Source organism: Strigops habroptila, chromosome 10, assembly GCF_004027225.2.
Source record: "Strigops habroptila isolate Jane chromosome 10, bStrHab1.2.pri, whole genome shotgun sequence".
Lineage (NCBI taxonomy): Eukaryota > Metazoa > Chordata > Aves > Psittaciformes > Psittacidae > Strigops > Strigops habroptila.
This window is the reverse complement of record NC_046359.1, coordinates 34,139,705-34,158,712: the sequence shown is the minus strand read 5'-3', so window position 1 is coordinate 34,158,712 and position 19,008 is coordinate 34,139,705. Positions and strand designations below refer to the sequence as shown.

Below are 19,008 nucleotides of genomic sequence, written 5' to 3'. Positions count from 1 at the left end.
CAGGGCATTAGCCACCTTCCCCAGTAAATCCATCCCTACCTCTTGGGTCCGTGTGACATCCTGGGCCTCTCTGCGACAAAAGAGGCTGCTGCTGCAGGTCATGCCATACAAAGCTCACCACTTGATCCCCAAGGTAACATTATCACCCTCTGTTTAATATCATTAAGCAGAACTACCTGCATGGGGCCACCTGTGTAAGGGGAGAACCTCCTGTGGCCACACACCAGTGTGTCTGCTTCCAGCCTGGACCCACCACCAGAGCGAGATGGGAATGAACATGCTGCTGCTCCAGGATGTGGGTTGCTCCAGGTGCTGGTGAAGCCAAACGGAGCCCATCTGGCCAGGGTCTGCAGGTGGCATTGGCGATGCAGGGGGTGATGCACCTCTCCCTATATCCATGGAATGACACCTGAACCTGCTTGCTGCTAGAAGATGGATGGGATGACTTCCCGGAGCGATTGGTTAGGCTTGATTTTTGGGAATGGAGTCCACCTGGAAAAGCCAGGTAATTCCTTTCCATGCTTCAACATGCAGGAGCATGCCTGGCTGTCTGTGCCATTGTGCTCCTCTGCATTGGAAGCTGCCTCTCACCACAGAGTGGCATTTCCTCCCTCAAGAGCCTGAAATGTGCCCTTTTGGATGAGAGGCATGCTGTTGCCTCAGGAATAACCGAAATGAGAAAGCACGGTACAGCTGTGATGAGACCCTACGCCTAACCCTGATACTTGGTTTCCACAACAGAGAAATGCTGAAGCCTGACAATTATAACCAACAGCAATATTGCTTCCTTCAAGATTGGGTCCAGTGCAAGGCTAAAATGTTGTGGGAAGAAGTTATTTTACATTTTCCACCATACCAAAATTATACAGCTTTAAAAACCACCTTCCCCCCAAAAAAGCTTAATGTTTCCATACATCTTTATATTTTAAAGCACAATTAAGAGAAAACTCACAAATTTGAAAGATAGAAACTCCCTCATCTTAGAGCCCACTGGCTGGTTTCTACCCCAAGTTCTCAGAGCAGGTGTAAAGGGGATTAAGCAACAACCTCCGTTTTACAGATGGGGGAACCGAATCGTATTTTGGATCAGCATGTGAAAGCCAGTCAAGAAAAATCAGTAGCAGCATTGGAAAAGCCATCCGCATCTCCTGACTTCTCCACAGGTTTGCCACCCTGGGACTAAATGAGGAAAATAGACCTCAAACCAGTCATGAGGGAATGCAGAAAGTGCAGATGAGATGCCAATTAAAAAGATGCTAAATTGTACCTACCGCAACATGCAGTTAAAGCAATTAAATGGCAGAAATAACTGGTTTGAAGGCTGTGGTTTTGCTGGCAGGTTCCTCCCATGACCTGCACATGATAAAAGGTGGCATGAAGGGCTTTTCCCCTGCCTGATGTGGTGCTCTGGGGAGCAGGAGGTGCTGGCAATGCTACCCAGGGCTGCATGGAGGAGGCTGGGTGGGCTAAAATGCTGTGTCAAGTGTAGGGCTGAGGTTGGGGGATCTTAATTTGCCTGGTTTGTTTTATGTTGAAGTGCTGTGTTTGGAAGCCAGTTGCAGCTTTTTAGCTGCAAGAAATTATTTTCTTGCAATGGAGAGCAAACACACCACCTGTGGGATGGGGAATTACGAAAACCCAGGCAGAAAATCATGGTGGCTATTTGAAACAGACAGCCATCTCTTACCAGGGTTTTAAAACTCAGGTTACGGCTTCCCCACCTCATAGCATTTCTCCACATAGAGAGTCATAGAATCCCAGCTTGAGAGGGACCTCAAGGATCATTTGGTCCAACCTTTCCAGGCAAAGCATGACCTAGACTAAGTCTTTAAAGTGTCTTTACAAAGGGTCCCCTGAATTGCAACACTAATGTGTATTTGGAAGGGATTTCTCCAGCCTCTTGATGGCTGTTGGGGCAGGAGTGGCTGGGAGGAAGGCTACAAGCTCCCAGGTATCATCTCCAGGAGCTCAGGTTTTGGTTATTCACGCCCATGGAAAGTGACTTTCTAGAAATACTTCACTCTTTGGATGTTCAGCATTGGCTGCCTGTCCAGCCCTGTAATTTGTCTGCCCTAGGAAAGATCAATACCAGGATCAGCCAGTGCTTGCCACCGCAGGGCAGAGACAGTGTACTATGGCTTCGGAGGGCAGCAGCACCACAGGGAAGCATCACTCAACATGCACACCGCTCAAGGGGTATGGTATGTAGCTGGGACTGTAAAAAGCAAAGAAATAGCCCCAACAATGTCAAAGCACATGGCTATATTTTCATTTACATCAACTTGGCTTGTTTGGGTTTTTTTTTAAACACATTTCTGTCTACAGCTGTAATTGGATTTGCTGGGCCTAACAGCTGAGTGCCAATTGTGTTTCCATGGAGAAAACAGTAGGTCCAGCTTATTTTCATGTGTACTCTTATCTCCAGCTCCCTCGGATGCACTGCCTTTGCTGCTGCCCAAGAAGTACCCTCACAAAAAGGACAGGAGTCCCAGGGAAATAAGCAAGAATACAGAGAAATAACCAGGAACACAGGGACACAGTGTGCTTACTGCATCCATTACAGCCTTGTACATGGGTTTGAGGTGTTTCCTTTGCAAGCCCTGCCAGAAGCAGACAGCACAGAGCTCCAAAAAGTGGAGCATCCTATGGAGACCAAGCTTCTGCGGTGGCACTTGAGCCCCTCTTCAGCACCAAAAGTACCTTATGCAATAGAAAATGCAAAGCAGGGGTTCAAGGACTCACAGAAGCTGACATCAGGGAGTTTACGCTCCTTTCTCCTTGGTCCAGGCACCTTACCTCTCCCTGCTGTAGGAACTAATGGAAAATGCTCACTGCAACCTCCACATAGTAACACATCACTTCAGACCCCCTTCTGTGGGCACTTTCATGTCCAGCATCAAACGAGTGAAGCTGCCCTTCATTTTCGAGGTGGGGCTTCCAGAAACCCACAGCCAGGCTCACTCTCATCTTTTATGCCTCATTGTTAACAAAACCAGGCTTTGGGAATCGTAATGGGGCCAGCAGCCTGGGTCTGCTCCGCACTGCCTGAGGAAGCTGCTCTTCACTGACCCCATGCTCCTGAGAGCATCATGTGGTACCCATGGGGCTCAGACGCTTGTCTGCGTTGACTGGCACAACCAGTGCAGTCTGCCTAGGGCTAAGAGTGGCTCCAGCTGCAAAGTGTCCATAGGCAGTGATCTCCCTCCATGTTAGGCATAGCTTTCTATTGAGAGCTGCTTATAACTCCACATTCACCAGACCCCAGAAGGCTCTCATAGGCAAGGTTTGGTGGCTGTGGCACAGCAGGAGGATGAGGCACCCCCCTGCCCATACTGATAGGGAGAGGCATGGTCTGCAGCGTGATTTGTCCAGGATTTGTCCAAAGCCACAGCATGGTGGTGGTCCCACAGTCTTGGGCATCCTGCCTCTCCTTCCGCTGGCACTCGCTGCCTCTCGAGCCACCTTTTCTGCCTGGCCGTGTACCCATTGCTATGAATGCCAGGCAAAGGGTGTAATCAATGGTAAGCAGGCTGCGTTGTAATTACCCCTTATATAATGCAAACGTGACTGTATTAATAAGCCTTGCAAGACATGCCACCGTCTTACACAACTTTAATTACTCGGGGAGCTCAGCATTTTCCATTGTCGTACAGTTTGCTTTATCTTTTATTATCTTGCTGGGCTGCCAGGCCCTGCAACACAAAGAGAAATGCTTTCTGCAACTTCATCCGAGCCAGGCAACTGAAGGCTTTGTACCTGCTCCAAAACCATCATGTTTCCCTCCCTTTATTTCCTCAGAACAGAAAGCCAGAACATACCCAAACACTTGTCATTATTAGTAAGTGCATATGCACAGGGTGGCTTCCCCTCAAACAAAAACACCCCACCTTTGTGTTGAAAGGGTTATTTCTGAGGAGCTATCTGTATTACAGCAATAAAAGATGAGACTAATAGGTGCTTGACACATTGCATGGGGCCAGACCCAGCAAAGCACTTAAGAAAGCGAATAAAGCTCTTAAGCACATTTTCCCATTGACTGGAGCTTACCTTTTAGTAAGCACTGAACATGAGCATATGGGTGCTTGCAGAAAGGGGAATTAGGCTCTGACGTGACATCCTGGATCAATCAGATTTTTCCAGTGGCTTCAGCAGCAGCAGGAAAAGTAACTACTCATCAGCCTGTACTGGAGGTTGTCCTCATTTCATGGTGACTGGCATGCTAAAAAGCCTCTGTGGGACAAGAAACAGAGCTTGTATGTCCTCTTGCACTTCATACCATCAACGGCATTCAGGTGTTCCTTAAGTTTCTTTGTCCTCCAGGTCCTGCTCCATTTCATTCTCAGCTCCCCAATACAAAATCATGACAGGCAACTTGATGTGATTTTTTGTGAGTCTTCCTGGGGTCTGCTTTAACACAGGTCTGCTGAGATATTTGACATATAAAATAATAAATATAAATAATTATAATATAATAATATAATAATGATGCTTCATCACATTTTTGCAAATCATTCAAGTGGTCACCAAAAACGAATGAGTCATATTTAATTTCCAAGCTTTGTGCTGAGAAAAAAAGCAGGAAAAAAATAGTAAATAAGGAACCCTTTGAAAGGGGGTTCCCTCCAGTGCTGCCTGACCCATAGGCTCAGCCTCCTGCTGCTGTGGATGTGGACAGAGATCCATAGAGAAACCTCAAGCCTGGAAATACATCCAAACTCTCAGATCCACTGATAAATGGACATTCTTGAATTTTCCCCCACTCCTCCCTTATAAATCTCCTGCAACTGTTTTTCATATATCTACCGATGCCATTAAAATAGGGTCCCAGTTGGCAAAATGGTCATAGAAAAACTAAAATACTTCTATGGGCCTGATTCTGACACTGGCTTGCATCAGCACAAGACATTTCATCAGTATCACTACTGATGTGTATCTGCAGAATTGCAACCAGAATCAAAGCTAAAAAGAAATAAATATTGAGAAGCAAAATTCAGCATTTAAAGCATTTGTGGATGCTTCCCACCACCCCACCTCCAGAGCATGTACAATTATGTACAATTAGATCTCCTAAGGCCCCTGTTGGGGATCATTTCATTAAATACTAGCTCAATGCTGAGTTACAGAAGTGAGTCTGTAAAAAATTATAAGGCATGTTAAATGATGCTTGAAAATAAACTAGGTCAGTTGGGGAATAGGGATTTCTGTTCTCCGGAAGGTCACACACCTCTCCCTCTGAGGGACATGACAACAAGCACAGATATGTAGGAGCTGCCAGGCTGGCTCAGGCTGTTGGTCCTTTTCCTTCTCTACCTTGACCTGGCAATCAGCACTGCCAGATGTTTCACTGCACAACCCCTCCACCCAAACAGTTTCTTTAAACACGTTTTGACATTATGCACTTTTCTGCTCCTTTTAGTATTCAAGAGTTCAGTGTAATACAGGTAGGAGGGAGATATAGGGAAGATCCTTACATATGCATTCAGAAGAGTTTCTACCCTGGAACTAGAAAATATCTTCTGTGTCCTGGTGCATATGGTTGCAAAAAGGCACAGTAAAATTGAGAAGAGGACAGAACTAGGCCACAAAAGCAGCTTCAGAGCTGGAGAAGACACCTATAGGGAGGCATCCCAAGAGCCATCTATCTTGTTGAGACAGTGGATTCAATTACAGTGCATGAACGCATAACTCCAGGCACTAAAAGGCTCTGTCATCAGAAAAAGGGAGAGCAAAAAGTAAAATGTGTAGGCTGAGGCTGGACAAACTAAGTAAGAAATACATCAGCAGCACAGGCTGGAGAGTCAAACGCCAAAGGAAATAGCAGAGTCTCCGTCTTTTGAGATGGCCAAAGCCAGGTTGGATAGCTGCCTGGAAGATATGTTTTTAGCCAAAAAACAAGCTAACACACAGCGTGTAAGGGATGAAATGTGGTTGCATGGCCTCAAACAAGGGGAAGGTGGGACTGGCGTGCCTTCTCACCTTGTGCTCTGTGTGTGGCAGACACAAAGGAGTTGGTTTAGTACGAATCACTTCCCAGAAATGTGTCTATCTGTTCATAAAGACTGCAGTGCTGCAGAAGCCACCTAACAGCAGCTGTCAAGAAAAGACTGATTTCACGGATAAGGGTGTTGAAAGGAAACAGAAACACCCCCAGGAATGTGTCATGGAACAAGAAGGGTCATCCACACCTCTCACAATGAGGCAAGGGTGTGGGACAGCCAAGTTCCTCTCCTTCATGCAGGAGAGGAAAAGCAGGTTTTCAAAAGGGGTTTCTTTCCATAAAGCTATTGAGAGCTGCTTATAACTCCGTGTTCACCAGACCCCAAAAGGCTTCTCGTAGGCAAGGTTGGCGGTTGTGGCACAGCAGGAGGATAAGGCACCCGCTGCCCATGCCGACAGGGAGAGAACATAGGTCTCACCAGTCAGAGTTGGTGGTTAGTAGCAGGATGAAGGGCTGGGAGAACTGTCCTGGTCAGTTACATGTGCCCTGTGGCTTGGCACGCTCACTCGCAGCATCTGAATACCATTCGCCTGCCTCCCAGGATACTGGGAGCCTTCAGGAACTTCATCACAATCCTTCCTCTGCTTTAGGAAGGGGTTGGCTAGTCTGGTGCTCTACAAACAGTAGCATCAATTAACACCATTAGCTCCTGAATTGTAGTTAGTGCTAATATGGCCACAGCCTTGAATGTAGTTACTTTTGCTGAAGAAAAAGGGAGCCTTGTCCACCCCATTGGCACAGGCTCACTTGAAAGACGACTCCATCATCGATGCTAAAGGGGGGGTCTCTTCGTTCCCAGCCACCATATACCACTGCTGGAGTGGCACAAGCGCTGCCCTGAGCTGCCAGGCTCAAACCCTGGAGGAGCGCACCACATGGCCCTCACCCTCAGAAATCACACAGATGCAAAACACCATTTTCATTCAAGGATGCAGAGAAGGAAACTCAGCCCACAGCCCTCGCCCCTTGCATAAGTGAGGAAGTCCAGGTCTAGTGAGCTCTGCCTTCTCCTTTAATTAGTTTTAGCACAAAAATGGTTTTCCTGCTTCCATTAGCTTTTCCTGATATAGTAATTAATGTGCCTTCCAGCAGAAGGAATACGATTGAGAGGTAAGGCCATTGCTGGGCTTCCAAGCAAGTGCTAATTAGTCCCTCTTTCAGAAATCTGGTTAAAGCAAATGAACAGGTGTTGCTAGAAATTAGACATAATCTGTACAAACATGCTCATTCTTTTATGACAGCAGAGCTAATTGCATCTACTTGGGTCACCACTCCATTTTATATAGTATCTCTCTGATGAAAGTGTATTGCTGCCTGGCATTCCAGATAAAACACTTGGTGTCAGTGGTGAATTAACCCCTTCTCTCATCATGGCTTGGGAAGAAGGATGTTGCTACCAATCCCACCTCAAGGACAGGGAAAACATCTCGCATCTCCCTTCAGGCATGTGAGGCACCGTGCAGCGTACCCTGCCTTGTGCCACGCTGAACTGTCACCAGCAAGCTTTGATCTTGCTTGGCGTCAGCATCAGAAGGGTTTATGGATGCTTATGTCCTATGTTGCACTTCCATGGCCTGTGAGCAAAAACCCTCCTGGAAAACCAAAATGTCCCCTGGGGGAAGGTGATGATTGACATACTGAGAAGGGACAATGCTGTGGCAGCAATGGAAGTAACCACAAAGGTAATTATGGTCTAAATAAGACATCTTGTGTGCAGACTTTCACCAGTCCAATGGTCTCATTGCATCGGCTTGGTCTCAGGCCAGTGTGAGGTGTCCATGCACATCTGCAAAGCTGGAATCAAGAAAAGTGGGAAGCAATTGCTCGGCACAAGCCAGCACAGGAGAAAAGCAGCCAGCTGTGGGCTGGTTTGAACAGGAAGAATTTCCTAAGCATCCTCCCAAAACAGAGGTATCTCTGCATTACTTAGCAAGTGTCACACAATCTCAACTCCTGGTTTGCACCACATCTGTAGGAAAAGAGAGGGGCCTAATGCAGGCAGTGGGGACAAAGAGACACCCTTGAGTCACTGCGTGACCTGGGAGACATGCACATGGATGCGTGGAAACGCCTGGGAAGCAATCGCTGTTGGAGGAAGGGAACACAAACACCATGACTATAATGAGAAGCTGTGGCTGCCCCATCCCTACCAGTGTTCAAGGCCAGGTTGGACAGGGCTTGGAGCAACCTGGTGTGGTGTGTGGTGTCCCTGCCCATGGCAGGGGGTTGGAACTGGATGGGCTTTAAGGTCTTTTCTAACTCTAACCAGTCTATGATTCTATGAAAGTCCCTTTCTCTAAGGGACAACCTGTTCAGTGTCCCCTGCTGAGCCACCTCTCTAGCAGCAGTGTAGGCACCTATGGCTGTTTGCAGCCAGTCCTAAAGAACAAGCAGCTAAGCTGAGAGCCCGGGGGATGCAGCACGGCCATGGGACTGGCAGCAGGGCAGCCCCAGCCCAAGCCAAGCAGAAGGGTTTGCTCCTCATCAGCGCAGCTGTCCCTGCAGTTGTTCCCAGCTCTCCTTGTCCCAGCAGCTGAGTACAGTGCAGCTGGATACAGAGGGAAGGGGGAGACAAAACCCCTTTGTTCCAGACATACTGCCCTGCACACACACCCTGCAAACAGGGCCCATTAGGGCTCAGCTCATCAGAGCTGGTATCACACTGGGGATGAAGTGGCAAAAGCATAATGGGAGCTGGTATTAAGACACAAAAGTGAACTGTAACGATATAGAAATGCTTAGGTATTGGGTCCTGTTTTCCTCCCCTGCCCCCTGTTAACAGCTTCAGAGGTCCAGGGGGAACATGCGTTACTGCCTGAAGAAGATGCTGATGAGGGTGGTGTCCTTCACCCATAGCAGAGCCAGACTCAATGCTCAGATTTCTAAAGCCACCGCTGACTCTGATCTGCATCCACTTGGAGCTATCAACTTGCATATCAGAAGGACTGGCATGGCCCCTGAATTATAACATCTGATACTTGGTCTGTTAACATGCACAAGGCAGAATGATGGTGATGTCCATTCCTGAGATAAGGAGCAGAGATAGAGAAGTAGTAAATATATTTCCCCCACTAAAATCTTTGTCAGAGCAGGGGGCTAATACTTCACTGCTGCTTCATTGTCCTTTTCAATCAGGGATGTCCCTGTACTTGATCCACAGAGGTCTTAGCAAGTCTTAGCACAACAACAGAAACATGCCTTCCTCTCTCAGATGGCCTGTTGTGCCCTGGAGACATGTCTTTCCTTCAGCCACTCTCTTTCTTTCAAGACCTCAAGTAGGTATCGCCATAGGTGATCTTTTCTGTGGACCACATTCGTAGTAGATGTTGCCTTTCTCACATCAGTACAATCTGACTTATGTCCAAGTAAAAGTATTATGCAGGAAAGCTTCAAAATGTCCTACCTGAGACATGGGAACTGGCTCCCAGTCTGAAGAAGCTACAATCAGGCCTCTCCCAGCATGACATTGCTTTACAAATAAATCTTGTGGGTTAAAACAAGATGTACCTTGGATACACCTTCAAGATTTCTGAGCCACCCAGGTCAAAGCTGCTAAAGCTTTAAAGTGAAAGCTTGAGATTCATCATTCAAATGACATCTGAAATGGGTTTTAAGTGAGTACACACATTTCATAGGGCTTTCAAATAATCTGCCTCCACTGGCAGGTACTTTAAAGTCCAGTGCAAGGAGCAGGCCACCCACATATGACTGGCTCCAGCCCTGAGGCCCTACTTATCCATAGGTGACTTACTGGCTCTTACAACAATGGAGAAACTGGCCAGCAGCAGCAGGGCTCTGTGCTGCTGCACAGCATGACTCTGGGCATCCTGCCTTTGTATCATGGGAGAGAGATTGGTGAATGTAAATGTGAATTAGTTCATCTTAAGAAATGGAAGGATGCAACACAGACACAGCAAAGCTTATGTGAAGAGCAGTTTCAGGCAAGTCCATGGAGTAAACTGCTGCTGGTGTATGTGCGCATGACACTGTGAAGTTTTCTGTTAGCCAGCTCCTCCTGTCATTTCATCCTGTAGCGGCTCCTGTTTTGCTGCATGGCCATGGGATCTGCTGGTGCCCATTACAGGAAGCCAGAAGTTTGGAGACCAGGAGGGAGAAGATCAAGGACCAACCCCACTACCTTGTATATAACTGCAGAGGACAGACAAAAATTAACAGCCAAAATAAAAGCACAACCTCTCCACCTGCTCTGGATTAGCTGCCATCCATCTGAGGAGAAGCGGTGCTTTCTCCTGCTAAACAAAAAACTCTCTGCCTCTGCCATCTCTGATGGCTGCTACTGTGCTCACCCGTTGGAAGAGCGGACATGGAAGGCTAGTTGGTAATGGCACCCTACTGTAGTCCCAACTCAGAGCTGTAAAACAATATTCATTGCAGCGACTGTGCAGGGCTTGGCTAGTACAGCCACATTCAGAAGCATCCAGCAAGGAAAAAAAGAAGCTATTAAAAACACTCACACGCAAGTCAGGAAACATCTTATTATAGATCTTGGTTTGAAGAAGGGAAATTAAAAACCTATACCCACAGTCAGCATATGCCCAGCTATATTTGTCTGCTCCATTTATCATCTTAGACAATGCAATTTCAGTGTTGCACCACTCCAGTCTTTTACACTAAAAAAGAACCCCAAACAAGCCAACGCACAAGATGCCATCGCTGGTTTACAGCTGTGGCCTATCCTGTTTCCCTGAACATTTGCTGATTTGGCATCAGCACAATACCGAGGGGGCTGGGATCTGACTGGAAGACGTGGATCACAGCAAAACAGGCTCTTCCTATATTTATAGCAGCACTCTGTCGGAAGCACAGCAGTTTGTTCATGTGCTGATCTTTAAAACTGTGGTGGAGAAGGCATCATTGTGAAGGGGTTCCTTCACTAAAGATGTACCTCCGTGCACGCATTTCTCCAGGCTTGCAGAATGGAAAATAAAAAGCTCTGGCAATCGGACACGCCATGCATACAAAGTTAAATATGCAATGGAAAACATTACAGAGGGGTTAGCTATTGCTCCCATAGTGCAAAGACTGGAAATAGATGCTGCAAGTGCTTTATGAAGAAGGAGGAAGCTTGGCACTGGATTAAACAAGCATGGATGGTGTCATGGGTAAGAATGAGAAGAAACCCAGACATGTGGTAGGCTGAGATTGTCCCAAAGCCAACTGCCAGGTGTAGCCAGCCACAATCACCCCACGAAGCCTGCTGCTTCCCATAGGAAGGTGCCCACGGGATGCTCCATGGTGTTTCAGGGAGGCTGTGCTGTAGCCATGCCCCTGGGGCAGTTTGTACCCATCTCCTCTTATGCCAGAAATGGATGCCAAAACATCACAACTTCAACAATGATTCTGGAAAAGACAAAACAGTTTGGGTAGCTACTTCTGCCTTCTTGTTGCAGCAGGCTTGTACAGGGCTCTGCAACATTCACTTTTATTAATAGCTTGGATGTTCTGAGCATTTTTCTTTCTGGTTCTCACGAGTTATTTTCACTGCACAGCTTCCCATGATCACTCAATTTTGGGAGCTGATTAGACCAACTGGTGGGATAAGTCCCCACAGATAAAAAAAACCCAACAACAAAATGAACCCACACCCAGAGAATCAAGAGTGTTTCTATAAAAAGTTAGGAACATGTGCATGGCATTGTGGGTATAAACAAGACTCAGCACGTATCTGCCTTTCCTCTGCTGAGAAAAGCTCATTTGGTTATGTGGAGCTTTAAATAAAGATGCTGCTGGTTGTGCATCACGTGCCACTTGTGATAGTACCTGGCCCTTGGCTAGCCCCCCCTCTTGCAAGCACTTAAGGGAGGGTAAGGGAATTATATTTCCATGCTAGTTGAGTTGTGTTTGGAATGAAGTGCTAGGGATCAGATCTGGCTGTGACCTGCGTTTGGATGAAAATCTGCTCTCTTTTAATACTTCGTACATCTTAGGAAAAGACCATTGTGCATGGACAGAGAGTCCTCTCACACACAATGGGTGGTGAAAGGGTGGGGGAAAGCCTTGGGGGTAAATGGCTTCACTTTATTCCTACAGCCTGTCTAGGCAGAGATGTTAGGTTGCACAGTTACAGCAATGGTGTTAAACACCTGCAGCAACATCTTGGTCCTGTAAAAATCAATAGCAAAACCTCCTTGGATCCTGGAAACAGCAAATTGTGCAGAACACACCAGCATTAGAGAAGGAGTACAGGAGTCAGTGCTCAGTAAGTGCTTCCAAAGGCCTTTGGGGTTTGTTTTCTCTGGCAATGAGGTATCAAGGGAGCTTGCAGAACGGATTTAAGCAACTTTAGCAGGCCTTGGACAAAACAGAGGTCTTCATGAAGATCCAACACAGACTGGGGGGGGTACAGTACACATGTATTGAGCTCTGTGGGGTTATAAACCTACTAAGACACCCTCCTCTTGCACACACGCAGGTAGGGCCAGCTTTTACAAATACATGTACCTGTGCTTGTATATGCAGACAAATTGCCATATCCACTAACATCCTCTTTAGGGTGGCTTCTGTATGTATCATACACATGTCTGGGGGATGCACATGCCTTGTTATTCATAGCAGCCCACACTGAAAGACAACTCCTTTTGCCTAGGCTATGAAGTGAAGCACTCAGAAGCGCGCTCCTTAACTTCCTGTGTAGGTAGTACCACATAATCATTAACTACATGACTGCAGACTGTTTCCCCCTCCCACCTTTAGTTCCTATTCTGGATCATGATCACTCACTGAACGAGAACTCAGGATTTTACTCCCCTCCACTCGCCTTTTTATTGTACCATACTCAGACTCTGCTCTCAAGACAAATCTATTAATATTCTCAGGAATTTTTTGTTTGATCTTTGTGTATTAACAGGGTGAACACTTAACAGCACAGGAAGAAAGTCTTCTTGCCTCCAACTAAAGTATTTGGACACGGACCTGCCAGCTGCCAAAGTCTTACTCAGATCCTGGCTTGGACTTGCTTAAAGCATATAAAATCTTCTGGGAATTTCTCTGTAAAACCCACATGAGCATATGCAAAATACTTCCCCCCCACTCAGAGGTTTGACATAGCATAACCTGGTAAACAGACCAGGCCCCAGCACATTTGGTAGTTCCCAGTGCTATGACTATTAGAGCTACTCTAGAAGCTGGCCAGAATTTTAACTGGGGAAAACACTGAATTTTCACTACCTTCATTTTCAGAATTGTCTGAAATTCTCTAAATTAAGAAACAAGTAGCTGGAAGTAGAAACTGCCAGCGTGAGATATGACAGACTGGTGGACAAGTCCAAAGCAAGTGCGAAACAAATTATTGGTACCCTCATGCAACATAGCTCAGCCTTGCTGTATGAGGGATAAGGACTGCCTGATAGCACCTCCAAAGCAGCTATGGATCCTGCCATCACAGCACACCTGGGACAAAGGGAAGGGGCTTCCACATGTTGGTGTCAGAGCATTGAGGTCTGTGGGCAAGCAGTAACACCTCGTCCAAGGTACTAAAGAAAAACTAGTGTAGAAAGCAAATCTGTCTACTGCCCAATCTGCTAGGCTGTGCTTTCTCCCTGACATATATGGCCATGGACCATATATATTCATCCTTACATGTGATGTGTGTGCATGCCGCTGAGAAAGACAAGAGAACCTGATCTACAACAGCATCCAAAACTAATGTTGGTGGAAAGTAGGGAACTGGAAGATACTCTCTTCACGGTCACTAACAATATGGATATTTTAGCACCACCGCTCCACATAGCTGAGATAAAAATAGCTTCTATAAATGCACCACTGTATTCTGAGGTCAAATAAGACTCCCAATAAAATCACCCCAAGGCATTCAGAAAACATTTACTATTTATCTTCACTAAAGAAAAGCAAGTCCCTCGTTTATCTCGTCTCTTTCTCACTAAGGCTCTAAAGCCCCTGGAGGATAGCTATTTTGATAAATTTGCATAACAACATATGCTTCAGGGCTTACATCTCCATTGCAGAGCACGGAAGCAGTGTAAGACTGCCTGTTTCATGAAGCTATTTCAGACACAGCGGACAGCCCCTGGCTTTCTCAGAATCCATCAGAGTCTCAGTAAATGTTTGTTCCTAGGCACGCACACACGCACCCACCACCACACATCTCTCACTGACCACAACGGTTCCCACATAATCCCCCAAACAGACATTTCCCCTCACACCAGAGGATGACCAAGAAAGTGTTTCCACTCCAGAAGGTCTGATAGCAAAAGGAAAGTATTTGGCTCATCCCTATGGTAGGTTTCCAGCTTTCATCTCCTTGATAACCACTGCATCTGGTGACCATCTGTGGGTTAAAAAATGGCTTCCCAGGAAGAAACCTCTTGTGCTCAGCATGGGGAGGTCAGTTATTTTTAAACCGAAACCCATTCCACCTTGGTGTCTGAGGAAAACAAGCATTGTTCAGCAGAATCGGTCCTTTGGAGTCAACATGTGCTATCACAACACAATGTTTGCTTTTGGCAAACAAACTGGTATCATCTACTTGCCCAGGCTCATCCACATACAGCATGGCTGCCAAGGGAAAACAGGATGAAGAAAGGATGACACATTAGTAATCTCTAACCACGCATGTTTAAAGTGCAAATGGAAAGAATGAACACCCTTGACACTAAGACTGCCCTGTTTTATCACTGGAATAATTGAAGCCCTGGCTGTGACCGGGTAACTTTCCCCATAGCATGAGTATGCCTCTGTCCTAAGCAGAGGGTCAAGGAGAGAGCTGTGACTCCAAACCTCTTCAACTCTGAAGGTGCTTGGCTACGACAGTTAATCACAGCAGTGGCAGGGATGCAGGAACACTAAAACTGGGCTGTGTCATATGACCAGCAACTCCCACCACAAGGCAACAGAGAGCAAGGGCTCTGCATCTGGACTGCATACTGTTCAGGAAGACCTAAACAAAATGAAAACCAGCAACCCATGAAAAGCCTTCCCTCATCCTTTCTTCCCCCTGCCCAGCCATGGGGAGCACTGTCCCATGTGCATCTCTCCACTGTTGTCAACACCCTGCCTCATCTTCGAGGCAGTGGAGCTCAGATGCTGCTTTGCATTCACCATTGCATGCCTTGTGCGGAGTATCCTATGTAAACACTGCAAATCTTGACTCTGCATTGCTGAGATGTGCGTACACGCCTGAGTCATGGCTTTGATGTGATTGACAGCCCTCTGCTCCAGGAGCCTCCGGATAGCTTCAGCAGTGGAGTTTTGCAAGCAAGGATGTTATGTAAGTAGATAGCTATTTTTGTTCAAAGTTTAGTTCTGCACTCTACTAGACTAAAAATACATGCACACAAAGCTAAAGAACACGTTTCTAAGGCTCATTAAAACAGCCGTGCCCTTCCTCCCATGATCCTCTTCTAGTGGTGGATCTGCCAAAGGTTTTACACTGCCCTGCAGAGAGCAAGGCTTCTCCTTTGCACTCAGCCTCCTCCTCCTCTGCCTTCCATCATCCTCTGATACCACAGTCCAGCACTCAACACACACAAGCACTTCCACCACAAGAAATGTGGGTAACAACACTGGAGCAGAAAATAGGATTACCTTAAGGCAACCAGACAAGTGCTGGCAGCTCTGAAACCAGACCATGTTCAACATCTGGGGCAGCCCTTACCTGCCAGCTGGCAGTCCTTTATGCAAAGTAATTGGCCTTGTGACCCCAGATGAGGAGGAAGAAAGATGTCCTGCCAGGAAGCAAGTCTTCCACAGGTCTCAGAGCAGCACATAGAGATGACCTCGCAATGCGGCATGGTCACTTCTCAGCCCAAAATTTTAAGTGATCTTGAGTCAGCACCTTAGGCATAGGTCCACAGAGGTCTGCAGAAAAGCCTTTGTGAGATGGCCAAACAGCAAAAGTCAGCATATCTTGGTTCCTCCCTCTGTCAAATTCAGGTGGCCTCATAGCCCTACCTCCCCCAGTGTCAGCATTAGACATTTCTTGTTGGCTGGGAGGTGATGAAGGGGATGGGAGCAGGAGCCTAAATGAGTAGGTTGTAGCTCAGACATAAGCAAAGCCTTTGATTCTGTCCTGTGAAACTTTTTAGACTGAATAAGTCAGGCCCATTATCATTGGCATGCTTTGGAGAAAAAACGAAAACAGTGAACTTCTAGGAGATTGTCCTCTGTTAGTTAAAGATTTCAGACAGTTAAATGATACTTGCTAATTCTGGTGCTCCACTAAGACCCAGACATCTATCCTGCTGGCAGGTCTAATGATGGCTTTGGTCTGCACAAGAAGTGGTTATTCATCATCAGGATCTCCTTGCCCTTTATGTAAATGTTCCGGCTTCATCTCAGAAGAAACGAAAGGGGAAAAAAAGCTATAAATAAAAAGTAAGCAGCTATTTTTGGAAAACAATTTTTTTCCTGGTGGAATGTGTCTCTGTGTGTGTGTAAACAATTATCTTCTGCATTTCTGACAGCTTATCTAATCTCTCAAACAAATACCAGAGGGTTTTGTGGAGGTTTTATGGCCTGGTTGTCTTCATCAGTCTCTCCAAAGGACTCCTTCAGGGGGTCAGGTTCTCCAAGCACTACCACATGTCCCAGTGGTCCCCATGGTGGTAAGCAAGCTGCAACTGATGTGCGAGACAAAGTCTGACCCTTGGAGTCATTGCTTGATCCTGTGTCCTGTAAAGACATAATTCCCTAGAGGTATTTACCTGTAGTTTTATACCTGCTTATTGCATATACTGTAATTTCACTCACCACCATGCTGTTGCTGTACTCACGGGGTTGGGTTTTGGCTGCAGGGAACTGCTCCCTGCACCACCATCCTCTGAAGTGTGCACCTACTGCTGTCACTGCCTCAGAGAAGACTCTTTCCAAAACTATTAGGTGGGGAAGGACACTGCCCAAGTGTCCCTGGAACAAGCTGGAATAGCCTGCCCTGGGCTTGCAGAAGCAGGCAGGGCAAAAGGGATTTAAAAGAAAATGAGGTAGCTGCAGTTACAGATGGATGAGTACCTTGGGGAAGAGAACATGCAGGATTTATGTAAACCAAAAAGCAGCTCTAGGAGCAGAAACAAGCTGCTAACGGTAATGGAAAAGCTCTCCACAAGACACAGCAGACTCATGTATGCTGATAAGAGACAGAGTTAAGGGAGAGGAACATCACATGCCTGGACTGTTCACGGCTCTCCTTACGCAAGCAACAAGCTCTGGAGGTTGATAACACAGGAATGTCAATGCAGAGGGAAAAAACCCTCCTGTGTGCTGCTTTAAATATTCCCAGGGCTTGTTCTGAAAGCATCCTATTCAAAGCCCAGGGAGCTTTTGATAACGCTGCTTACCACACTGGAAGGCAGGCAGAGGTCATGAGGAGGCTTGAAGCACCACATTGGCCTTGCTGTTTGTCAAATGGTTTTCAGCAGGAGCAAAAAGATAACCAAGAAGGGACAGAGAGAACAGAATGACTCAAAAGCTGGATTTGCTAAGACAATAGCAAGCACATTATGAAAAAGAAATTTAGAAGCAATTGTCCTACATGTGCCTTGTTGTTTATGTCCTTATCACCAACCTCTCACTGCTGTCTGGCGTCAGAGGCACAGGCTTGTACAGACATTGGGTCCAACAACAGATGTCATTTCCTATGAGGAATTAAATAAATACTTTTTGTGTTGTGGTTTTGTTTTTTTTTTTTTTATTTGTTTTGGGTTTGTTTTTTTTTTTTTTTTTTTGGGGGGGTGTTTTTTTTATTTTTTGCTTGTTTGGGGTTTTCTTCTTCACTATTTAGCTGAACTCCCATTCTGTTGAAGTCACAGTTTTGTCACTGAATTCAGCAGGGCCAGGAATTAAGTGATTTGGCTGTGGTCATACTGAAAGTCCAACCCAGTCTCCCAGTCAAACCTAGCTCTCCATCAAAACCTGTAAGCTCATCCTTCTTGCAGTGCAAGAAGTCTATTGCCTTCAACAAGTTATCCAAAGATCAACAACAGTTGAAGGTCTTATGCCAGCACTGTCTCTACCCCACAGCTTCCAGTACACTGCTTTTGGCTGGGCTCCTTCACCACGCCATGCAGGAAACCCAGAGCTGCTTCCAGCCAGAGCAAGAGTCTATAGTAGGTTCTCTGAAGCCCTGAAGTCTTGCTTTCAGCTACAGTGTCTTGTTTTCCATTGCATAATGGGGCTTAGCCAAAACTCACACCACCATTTACCCATGCTGGTGTACAGATGCCTTTGCTAGAATAGTTAAGCCAAACTGAACTCTGTGTAAATCAGCAGAACTTGAAAGGCCAAAACACAAGGTTGCAGCAGCTTCTCCTCCCCACTTTCCACAGCTGCATTGTGAGTGTACATTCTTACAGGCTGGCCAAACCCAGAACTGAGGTGTCTGCACTACCATGGGGTTCAGGGCCAAAGGCTAAATTCAGCTCATACACTGAAATCAGTGTGGTTTTGTGGGTGCAAGGTAGATTGGAACTTCAGTCTTGCGGTTTGAGGAGGGGGGGAACAACTTTGCTGATTTAAAAAGGAGAAATAAGCAAAATAAAAACCTCTCCCAGGGCCCTGGAGATCACTTCCACCAGGTTTAGGAGCTGGCCTGTGTTTCATGAGCGTTCTCCATCCCGTTGGTCATTTTCATTCAAGACATTCAATCCCCTTTCCTACAGCTCTCTCTTCCTACAAACCCCACTGGGGGCTTCCACAGCAATGTAAGCCAAAGCTTTAACTTTCTGCAATATCACAAAGGCTTTTCCACCCTCACTCATCTGACAATCACAGTTTAGGTCTCTACTCTTAGTTCTGTTTGGGTTGGTATTTCCTATCCCTGTTTACCCTTCACAAGCATCTCCAGGCAGTCCCCAAGCATCTTGTAGCCACCCAGCTCACTGTTACAGAACAAGCCTACAGCATCCCAATATTAACAGTGTTTGGTGTATTTCCTCTGCTGTTAAAAGTAAAACAGGTTCTGTCTCACCCAAGCAGAATTACTACAACATGGAGAGGAAATTCAAGAGAGACAGAGTACCTCCAAGCAGGAGGAAGAT

General features: G+C 46.4%; 1 long non-coding RNA gene across 1 annotated transcript; it reads right to left on the bottom strand.

The window, feature by feature from the left end:
* Positions 1-3,553: 3,553 nt before the first annotated feature.
* On the bottom strand, positions 3,554-4,415 carry LOC115613759. Its single transcript, XR_003993505.1, has 2 exons — positions 4,048-4,415; positions 3,554-3,692 (listed from the first exon to the last, which is right to left on the bottom strand). It is a non-coding gene; the product is annotated as an uncharacterized LOC115613759 (long non-coding RNA).
* Positions 4,416-19,008: the final 14,593 nt, after the last annotated feature.